Raw genomic sequence first — 16,098 nt, forward strand, 5'->3', positions numbered from 1 at the left:
CACCACACTTCTCACCGTGGGGTTGTTATGGCCCCTGCACTGCTCAGTCCTATGCATCCAGCCAAGGACCATCATGTTACAGCCAAGCATCTCATCTCACAGTCTTTAGGTACCACCAGTGATCACACAATTTCCCTCCTTCTTTAAAATATCCAGGGTTATTGCATTAACCCTGCATTAATAAATGCATTAATAAAATAAGCTGCATCAATAAAATAAGCCTTGTGATGGCTTTCACACAGCCTCAGATCAACCAGCAGTATAAGGGCCAGTAGTTCCCTGGGTCTTCCTTTTTTCCCTTTTCAAAAATGGGGCTTATGTTTCCCCTTTTCCAGTCAGTGGGAACTTCACCAGATTGTCTTGACTTCTCAAATATGATGGGCAGTGGCTTTGCAATTTCATCTGCCAGTTCCTTCTGGAGCCACAGATGGACCTTGTCAGGTCCCATGGATTTGTGCACCTTCAGGTTCTTTAGATAGTCTAAAAAATGTATCATGGACTTCTGCTGATCTCCATCCACAGCTCCTCTGTTACTAACTGCAAATGCCCTGGGCAGGTATCAGCTGCTAAACAACACATCATTGGACTGCACATCACCAATCTGCATCCAAATCCAGCACTTGCTTACTACCCTGACAAAAAAAGGGTAATCAGGCTTGCACTCACAGTCAAATGACTTCAGGAATGAAATTACTATTGATCAGGATGAATCAAGATAGAGGAGATCCTGTATGGATGTTTTTTTCTTTGATTACAACAAAAACTCAAGAGCACGCAAGTAATCTGTCCCTCTCTCTTTCTCTCTCTCTCTCTCTTTTTTTTTTTTTTTTTTTTTTTTTTTTTTTTTTTTAAATTTTATTTTAAGAGCATAAGGAGCACTAAGCTAGTTGAATTGCCAGGAGGTTTATGTTTTAACTGTCCAGGAATCTTTGGGAATGACTGCTCTTAGATCAGCTAACATGAGTTACAGATGTGTTGCAGAAAATTCAAACAAGCTTCTGTCCCAGTCAACTTGCATTGTATCTGAAACTGAAGTGGATAAAAACACACCTCTCTTAGTTGAGGGACTGGGAACAAGTGAGAACTGCACTGCAACTCACTTTGATGCCACCAGCAATGTCACCATCAGGCAGAGCATTCAGAAGCACTGCAGTGAGATCCTGCTATTGATTTGCAGGTGCACCAAGAGCTGCTCCATGTGTGGGTCTGGAGAAGGGCACATGGAAAGGTAACACAGCCCCCAGCAATGCGCCCTTACCTGAGCTTGGTTTCAGGTGCCAAGATGCATCAGTTCAGCTGCAGTTGTCCTCTCTGCTGTGGGTATCTGCCTGGTGGGAGCTGCTTGTCCCTGCTGCAGCCCATCAGTCAGTGCCCAGTCTGGGGGCTCTCCCCTCCTGCAGCACCTGAGAGATCACCACGAGTGGCTAGGAGAACAGACAGGGTGGGAGGAAACTCACTTTTCTTCTGCACTCTCTGCAAAGGAAGGAAGAAGACAATAAGTTTGTTTTCCAGCTCTGGCAGGGTGAAGGAACCATCCTGCAGCACCGGGGGCTGAAGGAAAGGTCCCACTGAAAAGGGAAGCAAGGCAATGTCACAGCCTGCTGGGGAAAAAACAGGCTAGAACAGGGGGCACCCAATCATAGAATCATAGAATGGGCTGGGTTGGAAGGGACCTCAGAGATCATCAAGTCCAACCCTTGATCCACTCCCCCCATGGTTCCCAGCCCATGGCACTGAGTGCCACATCCAGGCTCTTTTGAAATATCTCCAGGGATGGAGAATCCACCCCTTCCCTGGGCAGCCCATTCCAATGGCTGATCACCCTCTCCAGAAAGAAATTCTTTCTCATGTCCAACCTAAACCTCCCCTGGCACAACTTGAGACCTCTTGTGCCCTCTTGTCTTGCTGAGAGTTGCCTGGGAGCAGAGCCCAACCCCCCCCTGGCTCCAACCTCCTTTCAGGGAGTTGTAGAGAGTGATGAGGTCTCCCCTGAGCCTCCTCTTCTCCAGCCTCAACACCCCCAGCTCCCTCAGCCCTTCCTCACAGGACTTGTGCTGGATCCCTTCCCAGCCTCCTTGCTCTTCTCTGGACCTGCTCCAGCACCTCAATCTCCTTCCTGAGCTGAGGGGCCCAGAACTGGACACAGGACTCAAGCTGTGGCCTCCCCAGGGCTGAGCACAGGGGCAGAATCCCTTCCCTGGACCTGCTGGCCACGCTGTTCCTGAGCCAGCCCAGGATGCCATTCGCCTTCTTGGCCACCTGGGCACACTGCTGCCTCCTCTTCAGCTTCCTGGCAATCCAGACTCCCAGCTCCCTTTCTGCCACTCTGTGCCCAGCCTGGAGCTCCCCATGGGGTTCTTGTGGCCAAAGGGCAGGACCCGGCACTTGGAATGTTGAACCTCATCCCGTTGGGATCATCCCAACTCTCCAGGCTGTCCAGGTCCCTCTGCAGAGCCCTCCTGCCTTCCAGCTGATCCACACTCCCCCCAGCTTAGTGTCATCTGTGAATTTGCTGATGATGGACTCAATCCCCTCATCTAAATCATCAATAAAGATATTAAATAAAACTGGGCCCAACACTGATCTCTGGGGGACACCAGGGCCGCCATTTTGATGCAGCCCCGTTCAGCACCACTCTCTGGGCCCAGCCCTCCAGCAGTTCCTAACCCAGCAGAGAGTGCCCCTGTCCAAGCTGTGTGCTGACAGCTTTTTCAGGAGCTTTTTCAATGGCAGAAAGTAAACTGCACTTTCTCTGTATTGCAACAGAATCATCGGTGTGGGTCACGCTTGGATTTTGTTGATTTGATGTGATTTTCAGGATGAGTTTCCTCCCCACTCAGATCACAGCTTCAGCTCAAGCCCAGCCATGTGCTCACACAGCAGACTCATTATAGGGATTTTGTTGGGACTGGGCAGGAATTTTGCAACTATCCTACCATATATACCAGGGACTAGAAAACCACCTGCATAACAACATCATCTTGTCTGGGATGTTAGGGATGCTTACTCAGTTCAGACACAACCCAGGCCCTGGTTTACAGCTGGGGGCTCTGTTTTAGCCTATTTCCTGGCCTGGTTGAGTGGTGGGGGATGGAAGGGGCTTCACATGCAGCAACTCAGCAGGCAGAACATGCCCACTGCTGAAGGCAAAGACACAATACTACACCTCATTTCAGCCAATCTATGAGCATGGTGCTACCAAGAAGGGATGCAATGAAGGCCATTCCTCCAGGAACAACCTGAGGGCAAAGGCAGAAGGATGCTTAGGCCAGGTTAAGACCATCAAGACCTCACTAACTTGCACAGTGGAAGAGCTGGTACTGGCAGCACCACACAGGACACTTCCCTGAACTTGCAGTCCCATCCCCATTACATCCAAACAGCAAATGCAGTTCAAAGGACAGCAAGCCCAACAACAAATCTATCACTGTTTTAAAAATAAGTTTTTAACTCCTGCCTTAGGCAACCCAATAAAGCAATGCACTGGCTTTGCACATGTGAAATCAAGACATCACCCCAAGATGTGATGTTTCTGTTTGAAGCCAGCAAGCACTGGGAGAGGGAAGCACCAGGTGATGCCTGGGAGGAGCAACACAGCTCACTTTCATCATGAGCAGACACTTTAATATTATCCCCTCTCTTCTGATCCCCCTCACAAGCACCTTGGAATGGACTTCTCTGCAGGTTTCTGGGCTGTCATGTGCTGAACTTCCCAACTGTCACTCCTCCAGCATCTGGGTACAAAGACTTGGAGACACCAAAGTGCAGAAGACTTAAGTCTTTCAGAAGCAGCCACCTTTAGCATCAAGTAACATGTAACACAGATTACATTATATTTATATTATCACTGAGTAGCTTATTAAGTGGCTTAAACACATTAGGATGTGACTATCCACATTTTGGTCTGTTCTCCCAGTCTGCACCAAGCTCTGAGAGTAGGATGGCAAACTGTGGTCACAAGAATGACATGACTTTGCCACTAGACTATGGCAATACCACAAAACCCAAATGCATCATCCAAGTCTCCTAGCCACAGAAATAACTAAAAAATAACTATAAAACTATGTAAGGCAGGCACTTACACGCTGTGCATCCCCTGCACCATCCCAATGTGCATGGAAGCACTGCCAAGAAATAAAACCTCAGCCCTCTCCTGAGCATCCTTCCTGTGCTCCCAGCACTTAACATCACTTTCATTTCCACACATTTTTTAGTGCTGTGCCCTGGCATTGGGTTAAGGTGTTCCACCCAAGGACAGAAGCAAGAGGGCTGATAAAGAGCTTTCCTCTCCTCCCTGCTTACACCCACTCAGGCCAGCCTTGGTCCTCCTGCCAAGCTCAGCTGCTGACATGTCAGAAGTCATGGATTTACAAATTATAAGTTACAGATACATGGGATGAGTTAAGGCAAGACCTACACTGACCATGTAGGCCCTGGACTGCTTGCCAGAGCCCCTGGATTCAATTTCAGGAGGAGATGCAGCTTGAGCCATTACCCTGACCCTGACCCACCCCCTAGGAAAAGATGTATTTTAAATTAGGTTATCTGACTAGTGCCCTCATTCCTTCAACTATTTCAATGAGTTTAGTAAGTTCACACCACCTCCAAATACAGAACCCCATGCAGAAAATTATTTGCATTTGGCAGCCTCTGCAGAAGACAATCCTTGACTATTCTGCTGGCAATACTGGACTTGTGTTACCTTTGAACAACACCTCTGGATGCCACTGGATGAGTTCTTGTCCACTACTTTTGTTCTACCAAAGCCCCACACAAGCATGACTGTAACACAGAAACTCCAGGGAAAAAGTCCCCAAAGCTCTTTTACAGATTTGTCCCACCAGCAGGACAGCATTGGGATAAACCAAAACTTTTAGGGGGTATGAAAGCCATCTTTTTTTAATTACAACAAACTTTCCTTTCCTTTTTTGCTTGTTTATAATTCTTAAAATTGTCCCAAATGAGCAGTCTCAAGAATTTTTGCCATTATATTTTAATTTTTTTTTTGCAAAAGCAACATCTTATATACACAAGAAAATTAAATGGTTGTGTTCCCTACTGTGGTCAGAGTAAAACTAAACCTGACACTAAAATGGATCCACTCCTCAACATCACTGGTGGTAAAAGACAGACACACAACTTTCCAGTTAGGGAAAATTAAAGGGTACTGGTATTTTGGAGTTAATGTACTTGAGGCAGAAGTACAACAGCCCAGTGCTCAGGGGAGTGGTGGAAATGCAGCTGAGTGGGTTGGTGCTGGACACTGGTAAGAGCTAAGTATGGAAGAGGATGTGAATTCCTGGTCACTGGAAAAGCCCTGATGCTGGCAGTGAGCAGGGGATGAGATGCCATGGCAGGGGATGAGCAGCAGCCACCAACATCTGTCCCAGCCACCAACAGCAGCTGGACCACAGCTCCTGAAGCTGCCATCCAAACCCCCAGCACCAACATCTGTCACTGCAGCAGGGAGTCCCCAGAGCAAAGCCATAGGAGAGAAAGTAGAGACAGAACTGCCTGTGACAGGGACACAAAGATGAGCATTTGGTAGGATGGAGGCACAGGTAAGGTTGTCCATAAATGCAAGAGCAGATGCTGTTCTCCCCAGGTACCACAAACACACACCTTAAGTACCACCTGAGCTCCTGAGTTCCAAGGGGCAGCCTTACTTAGCTGAGGACATACTCAGCTAAAGAAAAAACAAACAAAAAAACAGCACACAAACCCTGAACTTGAAAGATGCATTTACCTTTTCAAATGCTTGAAAATTCACTCAACAAAGCAATAACTAGACAGTTAACTTAAAATACATTCACTTAAAACCACTGAATTTCAGTGAATTGCTACAAAAGACATTTGCAAGCAGGATGATGATTTCCTCAGGAGCTTAGGAACTGCAAATCTCCCTGCTCCAAGATCCAAACTCAGGAGAGCTCAAGGCATCCTACTGAAGTGCACCTGGACTTGGCACTGTGCAAGGGGCTTGGAAAAGAGAATTTGCCAATAAATTAACATCAAAGGATCGTGGATGGTGCTTAGATAGGAAAGGCACAAAGGAATCCATTTGGGTTTTTTCCTGAAGTACAGACTAGAGACAACATGAAGAATAAGATCCATGTTCAAGTCAGAACACGCCTGCAGGCCTTCACGTAAGATTTCAAAACAAAGTAGCAATTGCACTAGATTTCTGCATTTTATTTTTTACAAAACATCAAGCCTTTCATCAGGAAGGATTTTTAGTGAAAACACAGGTCAGAGCTGGTTTGCTTTGTATCATCACGAGTTGAGCAGGGAGGAGCCCCAGTGAACCCACCCTTTAAAGCACCAGCATGTCAGTGAACACAAACCAAGGGGTTCACCTTCACACTTCCCATTTTCCATTAAGCCCAGACCTGGATTTCTCTCCCAGCTCCCTGGTGACAAAACTTTCTGTAGCATGTGTTCCAGTGAGGCTGCAGATGAACAACCCCTGCTCCCTTCCCACCTCCTTCCAGCAGCTTATCCTCTCCTTCTGCATCTCTCTGCACTGGATCCTCTCCTAGGACCCACTGGAGAAGGGCAAAGACTCTTCTGCAGCAGCAAATCCTGAGCTGTGCTAAAATTATTACATGTTTCTCCCACTTCCTTCCATTGACAGAAAACAAAAGCTTGTGCTGTTGCTCACCATTATCAGAAACATTTGCTTTCTGAGATCATTTCTCCCCTCCTGTTTTGGAAGGGTTTCAGACTCCCTCCCAAAGGAAAGCAGCAGGGTGTCCCGGGGACAGAACCACCCAGCACAGCCCAGTCCTGCCCTTCCCAGCCCTGCAGGGAGGGGACTGCACACCCCAGCACTGTCCCTGGCAGGTCCCATGGAGCAGACAAAGCTCCAGCATCACTGACGTGGCTCCAATGGCTGACCCTGCTTTCCAGCTGCTTTCCAGCTGTTTTCCAGCTCCAGGAGATGCTCTGCCCACTCTGAGTATTTCTCTCTCATACTCTTTGAGTAGCTGCTCTTTCTCTCTTCTCACCATGCACTGCACTTCTTGCCAGATGCCTTATCACCACATTTCACCCCAAAACCACCTGGATGAAACACCAGTTCCTGGTGATGTTACTCTTATTCAACAACCAAAGGCCACTAAGCCCATGGTGTTCCTGACAGTGAGGGATGCAGAATTAAACACTGGTGTCACATGAAAACATGGTGTCAAGCTTACAGCTCCCAAAAAAGCACTGAATACATTTTTTTTTAAAGCAACCAGACTATCAAGTGTCAGGTCCTCAAACCAAGGACACCAAAAGTCCACATATTATTCAGCATATGAAATATTGAGCTACTCAACCCAAACTGACACTTTGCAGACTCCTCACTGAAATCTGCCTGTGCTGCTGCCCAGCCTGAAGCTTTCAAACACATGGAGCACTTCCCTGCAACAAACCCAATAACCAGAGAACCACCCATACCCTGAAAGTCATGTGGGGGAAAATGTGGAGTCACAGGGACCTGCAGGAACTCAGCACCAGCCCTGCACTACCTGCTAATGCATCCCAGGATGTCTCCTCCAGAAGAGGAAAGTTGAGGTCTTAAATCTGGGAATCACTTTGGCAGGAAGCTCCACTGAAGAATGAAACTGCAGAACAAATAAGTAAATTGTCCAGACAAGAACACAGGAGAGGGAAACAAACAAACAAAACAAAACCAAACAAATAATAATAAAAAAAACCCCAAAAAACAAAAAACAAACAAAAAACCGAAACAACAAAAACAACAAAACCAAAACAAAACAAAAAACTAAGGGCTGCTAAATTATCTATAAATATAATATCTATAATTATAACCTCTCCCAAGCAAGGTCCTTGTTACTGCAGGGAGTCCAGCCCAGACACAGACATCAGCTCTGTACCCTCTGTCCCACAGCACCCCACTGCCAGCTGCAGGATGTGGCCCTGGGGACACCAGGACAGCAGCCCCTGTTGTGTTTTTCAGACTCCAGGCTGGACCAGCAGCCCTCAGCAGTGCTGGCACCTCCAGCAGACTGACCTGCCATGTCTGACAGTGCTTGTGGTCACTAAAAAGGGACCACAGCATAAGAATACTTGCTGGCAAGCAAGATAGCCTGAGCTCAGGGAATGTTTCCTTCACTTCCTTTACTGCCAATTAGCACAAACTCCTAATCACCAATTTGAGCACTGCAAAGAAGCAATACCCATAATAATAATAAATAAATAAATAAATAATGTTACTAAACATTAAAACAATAATAAAAAAATAATAAAAATAAATCAAAACATTAATAAATAAAACATAAAAATAAAAATTAATAAGTAATAAAAATAAAATAATAAAAATAATTTTAAAATAATGTTAGTAAACAACCACTTAGACACCTTTCTTGTCCCTGTCTTTTTCTTGTCCAGAAACCCTGTCTTTACTTTCTAACCTGTAACAAATATACAGCTTTCCACCATTCAGAAATGCTAAACCCAGTATTTTTAAAGAAACTTCACCCAACAGATAATTCTGTCACTCCATTACCTTGGTGGCCAACTCCTGCCTTGTTCCCTGCAGCCATTCCTTTCCCTTCCCCAGAAAAGATGCAGCACAGCAGATCTGTGCCCATCCCCCTGCTCCCTACCTGTCCATACAGCCCAATGGACCTTTAGTCCATAGGCACTAAAATAGGCTCCCAATGGGCTCCCCTGTCAAGTTTTTTGAAACTGGCATGATAAAAAATTCAGCAGCACTGAAGATACGGAGTGTGCAGGACTCCTGTTTCCCTGAGAACTCTAAGTGAATACCCACCAAAAAGAAGTTCAAAGAATGCAAAGTGATGAGCAGGAAGATGAGCACAGCTATGCTATACTGGGGTTTTTGGCTGAAGTTTGTTAACGAGATGGAATTTGGTGCTTCAGCAGAAGCTTAGGGTTATTTTGAAGGCCAGGCCCATGGAGATGCACCAAGGAAAGAGGCAGGGCTCAGCCTCTTGGCCACCACCTCCCTTCACCCACTCACAACTTGGAAGACATTGCCTAATGACATCATTATTGGGCTGGTGCCTAAATAAGGGAAGCTTTTTATAGACTGACAAACTTTACCTGGTACACCCCGATAGCCAAGACTACAACAAGCTGAAGGGAAGGAAAAGCGAAGGCAGTAACTGGCTGGAGCCAGGGCAGGTGGGTGCTGTCTTAGGAAAGAAGCCAAAACAAACCCAATTTTACTACTAATACCTGCATGTTGGTGAATAACCAGATGTAAAAGTAGTGCATAGCATAAGGGGGATGTGTTTTTACACCATCCACCATCCATCATCCATCATCCACCATCCCAGCCTGTACCTGCACCAGGCAGGGAAGTGAAGGGTAAAGACAAAGAGAGAGGATAGGTAAAGAAAAACTTTGCTTAAAGAGAGTGAATAAAGCATACTTCATGTCAGAGGAGTTATCCAGCTTCATATTATTAATGTGGAAATTAAAGTGCTTCTCAAGAGCAAACTGGGGGGTTCTGCATATTCAGAAGTCTTGCTGCAAACACCTTAAGCTCAAATCATCAGTAAATAGCATTTGCTGCAAGTTCTTAAAAAAACAATAAAAAAATTAAAAAAAAACAAACCAAGAAAAACAAAACACAACAAAAAACAACCACAAAACCCCCAGAACACTAACAAAAGCAAAACCAGACTGCAGTTGGACTGAGTTGATATATGCCTGCATGGCATCTTCCTCACTCTTCATCTCTTCCCTCCCTCCTGCCAGGACCAGCAGCCCAGTGACTCACACTGCAGCCATCTGGATAGGAACTGCTCCCATGCCCAGCTCTAAGGACAGAGCCTTTTATGGTATTTTTTGAATGGAAGCTGTTGTGGTTTGTAGCACTTTGCCTTTTTTCAAGGGCCTCAGAGAGAGGAGCTCAGGATCTGAGGCTTCAGGGATTCCCCATCCCCCCAGGGGGATTCCCTGCCAAGCACCCCAGGGATGCTCAGGGATGTTGTTCCTGTTCTCCCACCCACAGGATGGGTCCTTGGGTGGCTCCACTGCCCCACAACCTCCAAACCAGACACAGGAGCAGGGGGGTGAGCTTCTCTAAGGACATGGTAAGTACTGCAGCTTCCACCTTTCTAAGGAGTCATTCCCTGTGAGCCCTGACACTTCCCATCTTCATCCTCACCAGTGCCCAGAGCCATGCTGGTACCACCCCTGATGGGCACTGTGCAAATCCCAGCTGTATTTCCTAAGGACAAGCCAGTTATTGAGGAATACATCCCTCTATCAAGTAGAAAATTAACTCTCTGTAGGGTTCCTACCCCGTAAGAATTCAGTTGCAAGAGGTTATTATGGAAAAGCAGGCAGGGTCAGGGCACAGGTTAAAACAGGATAAAATTCAGCAGTGAGAAGTGCAGCAGCAGCAAAGATGCTCTGCAGGCTAGTGGAGACTCAGTCCTGGAAGGGGAATGAGGCAGACTCAGAGTTCTTGAAAAGCTCTGGGTCAAACATGAGATTTTATTAAAGAGTAACCCAAAACTTCTCCCCATAGGCTGAGAAACAGGACTCTGGTTGAAAACATACAGTGCATTGATTTACAGGACAGCTCTCTGCATCTCTTTGCATCTGAAGCATTATTTACTCTGGAAAAGAAGGGTGTTCTGCTTCCCAATCACAACCCCAACCAGTCACTGATCTTAGTCCTTTTCAAAGTTGCTAAATTCCAGAGGAAACTAAATTACCATCCACACATGCCTAAAAAGTCTAGGAGAAAAGCTATCAGGATAAAGGGAAAAGTAGTATTTAGTCCTTCTGATGCACTTTATTTTTAAAATTAAAATATTTTAAATTAAAAATATTTTTTAATTCCTTTTGAAATCTCTGTGAGCTATGGAAGGAGTCAGTCCACCAGTCAGGATAGGGAAGTGTCAGACAGCCCCTACAGAAGAGGTTTCACTGAGTGGGAAGATGCAGTGAAAGCTGCTCCAGAACGACCTCTCAGCTACAAGCAGCACAGTGCAGGGGATGTTTAGGGAGGCGAATGCCAACAAGCACAACACAGCCCACAACATGTATTGGAGGTGAGCCAGAAAGACAACTTCTCTCAACAGTACCAGACCACTGCAATAAAAAGTCCTCCAGCCCAAGTTAAGGGGTAATTCCACATTGCCCTTAGCACAGGGAGCCCCAGCACCTGATAAACAAGATGCCCCACACCAGGGTCACAGCAAGAGCTCCCCAGACAGACCCAGATGGAGTCTTCCTTCCCAAGCAGATGAAATACACTTCCAAGTTTAGTCTTCCTGCTATTGGATAACAGATTGAGATTACAGAATTAAAGTTAAAAATAATAAAAAAAAATATCACGTGAAAGGCTCCATCCTGTCCAAAGAAATACAATGAACTTCCTGCAGCTCAGCCCTAAAGACCACAACATCACACCTGATTACTATCCCATCCTACTCCTAAATCCTACAGAGGCAGTTTATAGGAAAGCAAAATGAGCTCTGCCCAGCCTTCTTTCTCATGAAACTAACAGCACAGAGCAGTGGCTGTGTAAGAGGTAGGACAAGTTACTGAATATTTATTGTCCTTTATTTTGACTACAATTACTAAATTTTATTCTAAAAAAATCAGGAAGAAAACCAAAGTGAACACAGTAATCAGCCTAAAGATCCCACAGACATAAAAGGGACTCATCCAAGCCTGAACTTGGGTTCACATCTCCCAAGCCAGAGAGACCTCTCTGTACAAAGTCTTTAGTTATCAAAACCTCCCATTTGTACAGAGAAAGGAGGAAATGCCAGTTTGCCTCCACATGCTCAACTCTGCAGCTCCTGCAAGCAACTTGTTGCCCCTCTGACCTTGGAGTGACCCCAGGGATTCTACCCCAAGAGACCACTGGACTGCTCTCACCTTCAGCTGTGCCCTACACCTGCATTGAAAATAATCTGGTTACTTTTGCCCACAAACAAGAAAGTATTCTCAGACTGCAGGTTCCCTGCAAACCTAGAGGCATCAGAAGCCAATTCCTACAGAGCAATAAGCCAGAAGTCAGCTACTGTCAGTGGGCTTGGAGGCATCTGTGCTTGGGCACATCCTGGATTGCCAGGAAGCTGAAGAGGAGCCAGCAGTGTGCCCAGGTGGCCAAGAAGGCGAATGGCATCCTGGGCTGGCTCAGGAACAGCGTGGCCAGCAGGTCCAGGGAAGGGATTCTGCCCCTGTGCTCAGCCCTGGGGAGGCCACAGCTTGAATCCTGTGTCCAGTTCTGGGCCCCTCAGCTCAGGAAGGAGATTGAGGTGCTGGAGCAGGTCCAGAGAAGAGCAAGGAGGCTGGGAAGGGATCCAGCACAAGTCCTGTGAGGAAGGGCTGAGGGAGCTGGGGGTGTTGAGGCTGGAGAAGAGGAGGCTCAGGGGAGACCTCATCACTCTCTCCAACTCCCTGAAAGGAGGTTGGAGCCAGGGGGGGGTTGGGCTCTGCTCCCAGGCAACTCTCAGCAAGACAAGAGGGCACAAGAGGTCTCAAGTTGTGCCAGGGGAGGTTTAGGTTGGCCATTAGAAAGAATTTCTTTCTGGAGAGGGTGATCAGCCATTGGAATGGGCTGCCCAGGGAAGGGGTGGATTCTCCATCCCTGGAGATATTTCAAAAGAGCCTGGATGTGGCACTCAGTGCCATGGGCTGGGAACCACGGGGGGAGTGGATCAAGGGTTGGACTTGATGATCTCTGAGGTCCCTTCCAACCCAGCCCATTCTATGATTCTATGATCCAGGTTTGATGTGATGGTATCTCCAAAAGATGAAGTTTAGGCAGTCCCTCTCCTGAGTTCTGAGAGCTCCTGTGCCCACCCTGCTGAACCCCACTGGAGCAGGAGCCTGAGAGGGCTTGGGAAGAGTCTTTCTGCTCCAGTCCAGGGGCACAGGGCTATGGAGGATGTGAGGCTGATGTACCCCTCCAGAGGCACAGCTGGAGGACACAACCCTGCTTCTCCTGAGATGAGTGGGAATGCTGCTAATGAACTTCCAGTGCAATTCAGATTTTCACTAGGTTTCACACAAGGCCCATTTGAACTAGAAGGGAGTGTTTGCTGGAAAGGCTGAACTTTTCTGAGCTCATTTCTCAGGAGTTTTCCCTACTTGTTTTCTTTCCCCTCCCAAATTTGCACATGGATTTAAGCCCGCAGCAGCTTCTGCTCCAGACACTTCTAAAAGCAGATTGACTGTATCATCAGGGCTGAACCTGATGAAAAGATTATTCTGGAAACAAAAAAGATTCTCTGAAAAAATTATGCATTTCATGTGACCTACAGATGGTGTAAGCCAAACTTGTTTACAAGCCAGGTGAGAGCCTTTCTGAAGGAGAGGCAGTCAAGCAGCAGTGGGCCCTCATGCTGAACCTGAAAAGCCCTTGAAAAGTTCCTCACTCCCATCTCAGCCAGGAGAAAAGACACACACAGCAGACCATGATCCAGTTAAAACAAAACAATAATGAAAAAGAGAGTCCAGCACGACCAAGGGAAGGGGGTGCCTGCTGAGTTATATTGTTAGGAGTGTCTCCAGGCACAGAGATGGGAAGCACCAGTAGCAGAGAAAAATGAGCAGTGGAGCTTACTGGGAAGGACTCCCTCTCTCACAAAAGAACTCACCAGACAAGTATTTAGATGATAATATTGGTGTACTTGGGAGATAAGATGAATTTGCATTTGTTATGTATATGTCCTGTATTAAGAGGAAGTTGAGCTTGATTTGTGGGAGTCTACCCAGTACCCAGCTTTTTGCAAGTCTGCAATAATCAGTGTCTGTCCTAAACCTATTTGCTTTGTCTGTGGTAACAAAACCACAGACAGGGCAGGGAGGGGGGAGAGCAAAAAGAGAAGCATCCCACTGTGTGCAACTCAAGGACATATCACTTTCACCTGCTCTTTACAGGGTCACAGCCTTCAGCTATGGATCTGCTTGGCTGGAACGGGGCTGCAAATTGTAAGGTAACTGAAGGCTTTAAAAGCTGTGCAAGAAAGTACAATAAAATAAAAACAAATCAGCTAGACAGGTTCTCTCTGCCAGCTCATTTTCCCCCCATGTGATGCAATGCTGCATGGAAAGATGAGGCATTAACCAGCCTGGACAGGAGAGGTCTGGCCAGGACAGGCAGGACTGCAGGGTCCGGAGGGAACAGCCTCCAAAGGGCTCTGCCAATGCAATCCCTACACAAAAAGGGACAAAAATCCCTACACCATGCCTGCAAGTACATGGATCTGAAACAAATCCAACCTACCTTCCCACCCCCATAAATACAGCCCAAATTGTGTCATCTCCTAGCAAGAAATGAATGACAATCACTTAAGCCTCTGATGCAGCTCTGACATAATCCAGGTCCTTTCATTCCCCTTGTACTGGAAGTGCTAAAGATGCTTTGGTACATCCTCTGAGGCACTCCATTTAAAAACATTGTGACTAAGGGCATTGCATCCAGCTGCTCTTGGAAAAAAAACCATTCCCCTTGCTTCTCTATAATAGTTCTTAGGAGGCCTGGACAGAAAAATATTGCCTAATTCAAATCTGCTTCACCAGGATGACTGGAGCTGGGCACTGCAGTTCAAAACCCACCAGGACCAGAGAAAGAGAGCCCTTACCCGTGTCCTGCAGTTAAATAGAGCCGTAAAGTCCCATGTTAAGTCACCAAGAATGACAGTGCAATTTCAGCCTTCAACAGGTGAAACACTATTTTCTTTAAAAACTGAGTAATCCTAAATGTCTACAGTTCATTTTAAGGGAAGGCAGGATTCTTCAGTTACAGTATTTCAGGGTGACAAGGGTCAGAAGAACCAAGAAGCAAGTTTTTCTACTCTACTAGCACGGCAGTAAAAGTTTTGATGCTGGATATTTTTTTCTTTGCTCATTCCTAACACCTTAGAAGGGTGAAACTTTTCTGCATGGCAGCTTTGGAAGTTCTTCTGCTAGCACTGGCATCCTTTCTGAAACTGAACTATTCTGAGGCATGGGTGCAGAGATCAGACTGAAAGAACAGGGGAGCTCCTGCTTGAGACAAACAAACAAAAACATTAACTAGGAAAAAACACCACAGTCAATAAGATGGATGGCCCATCACTCATTTGTTGGTTGGTTTTGAAGAAAAACATTCATAATTTCACATTTATTAAAAATACTTTAAAAAAATAAAATATCACATGCACTAACAGAAGAAAGCCTAACAACTTTAACAGGACCTAACTGTTGCACTACCCTTATAAAGAATTATAGTAGACTGTTTTTCAAATCTCACTACATAATGTTTTGGAGCCACATTCCAAGATCTAAGGTTCAGAAAACAGAAACCTTTACAACTGCAAAAATACCTTCCCCCCTCAAAAATTGAAACCTTCAAGTCCTACCTGTAGCAGAGGCCATTCCCTAAATGATGCACAGAAAAACCCTTTGATCTTCCAGGCTTGGGAGAAGACAGATGGTTTTAAGGATTTAAGGAACATATTCTTAATCTGAGAAAACCAAGGCACTTAATGAGCAGCCAATTCCTTGTGCAGCAGAAAAAATATTTGTCCCAGCTCCTATGTCAGCTTAGGTAATGCAGGTGTTTGGTGAGAGATGTGAGAAGTGAACTGAGGACAAACTCAGCCATTTAATTTGAATTTCCTTACTTCACTTCTGCCACCATCCACTGTGGTATTTTTCAGGAGGAAAGCAGGAGAAAGCTTATAAAAGGAAAACAAGACATCCACAATTTGGGAAATTCCTCAGGAGCTGGTGGGTCAGGCTACCTTGTGTTGGACACGGGGTTGGCTGTAAGAACAGTTTGTAACAACCTCCTTGTGAGACATGCCAAGACTGAAAGTATTCAAAGTATTCAAAGGCCGAACCATTGTGTCTTTATTTCTAAATATAGGGGATTAATAATAAAAAGTCCTAAACTTACGTAAGCATTGAAGAAAAAGCTAAAATAACAGGGGGCTTAGATGAGACAGCCCCTTGTCACTGCAACATGCACCCAGCACGGGTTTTTATAGCCAGTATTCAGCACTGTTTTGTTGTTATTCTTCCTGAAAGTGTACGAGCACTTTCCTTCATCTGAACCTTACAGAAGGAAAACTTAAAAGCACTCCTGGCACTGCTCCAGCAGAGCTC

The 16,098-nt window shown here is 45.9% G+C and overlaps 2 protein-coding genes across 12 annotated transcripts in view; one reads left to right on the plus strand and one right to left on the minus strand.

Annotated features, from left to right (window-relative positions):
* LOC139804605 (mucin-5AC-like) overlaps positions 1-16,098 on the plus strand; it is a 284,635-nt gene that overhangs the window by 206,184 nt on the left and 62,353 nt on the right. The window lies entirely within an intron of this gene.
* The window catches only part of LOC139804733 (USP6 N-terminal-like protein), a 73,613-nt gene that overhangs the window by 29,842 nt on the left and 27,673 nt on the right, over positions 1-16,098 (minus strand). For 7 of the 11 annotated variants that reach the window (XR_011729517.1, XR_011729516.1, XM_071762234.1 and 4 more), the window contains exon 3: positions 1,259-1,461. The gene's annotated coding sequence lies outside the window, so the exon portion shown is untranslated. Of the gene's footprint in view, positions 1-1,258; positions 1,474-11,155; positions 11,176-16,098 lie in introns of those variants that run through there. The other 4 variants (XM_071762229.1, XM_071762232.1, XM_071762231.1 and 1 more) reach the window with 2 other exon arrangements.

The sequence above is a fragment of the Heliangelus exortis genome, chromosome 18 (genome assembly GCF_036169615.1).
Source record: "Heliangelus exortis chromosome 18, bHelExo1.hap1, whole genome shotgun sequence".
NCBI classification, from domain to species: domain Eukaryota; kingdom Metazoa; phylum Chordata; class Aves; order Apodiformes; family Trochilidae; genus Heliangelus; species Heliangelus exortis.